Genomic DNA, 2,977 nt, shown 5'->3' on the forward strand with positions numbered 1-2,977 from the left:
CGCGTCGCATAAATTGAAACGGAAAGATAATATGAAAGAAGAAAAGAATTAAAGTAATTGGTCTTCTCCAATACACTTGTGGATCGGGCCAACCTAGAAAAGAAATTGGAATCTTCAGTTTTCTGGTATTTTGTGTTCATGAGAAATTGAAGATGATTCGATCAGGCTTAGTTGAATTGGAATAAACTTTTGCATAATGTTTCATAAGGAATTGGATGCGAGTTACAATCCAAATTCTAAGCTCGCTTATTATTTGCTGGATGTAGGAATGCATAACTATCAAACCCAAGAAAACAAACGTCTTGTCTTAAAAGACTTCAAATCATTTTGGGCTTTCTAATGTGGAGTTGCTTTTTCCCGATAGATTTGCACAATAGCATCATTTGAGACAGATGTTTTGTCTCCACTAAGGAAGTTTTGCAAAATAGCCATGGCGATACGCATCCAAAAGAATGAAAAAACATCACTTGTTCAATTGATCAAAGTTATGTCAGGTGGGACACACTTTAATACTATCTTTATTTTACATATCTTATTAAATCATTCAAAAAACTTTATCGAATGACATTCTTGCCTTGTTAAATAACTTATGCTGACATAGCTTGTATACTTGTATTGGGTGATACCCTTTTTTGCTTGAGCCCGACCGGGTTGGGTCCGGTCCGGGGCAAGTCGGGGCCATCGAACCCGACCTGGATGCAAGGTAGAACGACGGCCACGTCTACAACCGAGGTCGAGTCATTTCGAGACCGTTGCAGAGCTCGATATGAGTCACCACCGGATGGAGAAACACACAAGGTCGGAAGCCGGACTCGTAACGGATAACCAAGCGTCGCCGGATATCTCGCCCAAACGTGATTTTCTCAACCACTTCAGGCCATTAAGGCGTAATTACAGGGATCCACGATGTAATTAATTTACCTACCTTATTTTTACCCTTAATCAGAATGTATAAAAGGGGAGAAGACCCCATAAAGAGGGGACCGGAAAAAACCATTACACTACAGTACTATCTCTCTAAATTCTTGTACGCTATCAAGCACAATTGTTCTAAGCAATATTATATTCTGCGATTATTTATTTTAACAGCAATTGTTGAGTCTTTATCTTTATTTTCCTCAACCTAAACCTTTTGTATCTTTTAGTTCACGGATCCTTAAAACCCCATATAAATTCAATTGTTATCCGGATTCAAGGGTAAACAAAGGTGCTGCATAAAGATTAATATTAACGATTGGGAAAATCTTATCGTTCGTTCTTTTCCAATATATTCTCCTCGTCTCTGTTATAATTGACCTATGCAGAAAACATGTTTGGTTTTCTTCAACCAGTAAGTAGAAATCGTACCCAAACATATTTCAATAATCTTTCTGTCAAGGCCTATAATCAGCACCCGCAAAACTTTGAACAAAATATTCATAGGATTCGTCATTAACTTTTTTTTACACGGAGCTTATTTTTATGCACTACTAATTATAAGATTATGCTTACATAAAGAAATTTACTATAAATGATTGTTTGAGTGTTTATATTAAACTAAAATCATATGATTTGAGACATTATTTCCTTTTATATTCAAAGAATAATAATACAGTCCCATCCCATTTTAAATTTTAAAAAAATTTTAACATTTAAGTTGAGACCCTCTTCATTGTCTAGGTTCTTATAACTAACTGGTTCCTGTATAGCAATTGACAATGAGGAACTCTGTTTCATTATTAAATAATATGAGAAAAAGTTTACATGGGGTGAGAGAGGCTCGAACTCTCGACCTCAGGATCACTCAGAAGCTATGAGACCTACGCGCTAACCAACTGCGCCACCACCCCGTTGTTATCAGAACTTGAAATTGTACAATAATGTACGCAGTCCTCAGAGGACAAATTTTCACTCGTGGAGCGGGTACAAAATAAGTACAATAAAGAAAAGTCGAAATGCTAAATCCTTTGATATTTCAATAAAGTAAATTGAAAGAACTTAATACTCGAAGCACATTCCCATTCAAAATCATTTTAATGGATAATCTAGCATGTAAAGTAATTAAAATGAACTACCTTAAATGTGTAGTTAGATCTAATTTATCAAATATCCAAATAGTAGGTCCACTAAAACAAACTTGAGATTTAACTATCGACTTCAAATTAAGATAGCGAGTTAAATTTTCTAGTGTTACGTTAAATTTTTCATCAAAAGAGGAATTTACTTCCCTTGTTTATTATGAGTAGATGTCATTTTTCTTAAAATTTCCTTTAACTTGTTTAATTTATATCACCACCTCCAACTAACACTTACCCATTATATTTAACTTTTAACACCCAAGAATGTCGTGAAAATATTATTGTTGTTGTTGTTATCGTCGTCGTCGTTATTGTTGTTGTTGTTGTTGTTGTTGCTGTTGTTATTAAAATTTACGAAAAAGGGTTCAAAATGCCCCTAAACTATTGAAAAAGGTTTAAAAATACCCTTCATCTACCTATTGGGCTAAAACTACCCCTCCATCCACTTTTTTAGTTCACTTATACCCTTTGACCGTTAGGTCAATGCTAAATTAAAAATAATTATTATTCTTTTTGTAAAGCTTAAAAAAAATATTTTGTAAAATATTTTCGTTTTTTTAAACTAATGCACCAATAGTCCATTAATTTAGTAAAGTCTTTTTATTTTAAGTTTTTGTTTTTACAAAAAACAATTCAGTTTTCATTTTTTTCAGTTTTTTAAAGAATTTTTTTTGTAAAAACTAAAAAAAAAATTATAAAAACAGAACAATAAATTTTGTTATTAAAATATTTTCGTTTTTTAAAACTGAAAAAAATTATTTCAACAAAATATTTTCGTTTTTGAAATTTTTTTTTTCTTTAGTTTTTTCAGTTTTTTAAAACATTTAGTTTTATTTTCGTTTTTCAGTTTTTTTTTTAAAAGAAAAAATATTTTCGTTTTTTTAAAAAAGCTGAAAAAAATGAAAAAAAAAAATATTTTT

The 2,977-nt window shown here is 31.8% G+C and overlaps 1 non-coding gene across 1 annotated transcript; it reads right to left on the reverse strand.

Annotated features, from left to right (window-relative positions):
* Nucleotides 1,745–1,829, reverse strand: TRNAM-CAU. Its single transcript is given in 2 exon segments — nt 1,745–1,780; nt 1,792–1,829. It is a non-coding gene; the product is annotated as a tRNA-Met (tRNA).

This window comes from Nicotiana attenuata, chromosome 4 (genome assembly GCF_001879085.1).
Source record: "Nicotiana attenuata strain UT chromosome 4, NIATTr2, whole genome shotgun sequence".
Lineage (NCBI taxonomy): Eukaryota > Viridiplantae > Streptophyta > Magnoliopsida > Solanales > Solanaceae > Nicotiana > Nicotiana attenuata.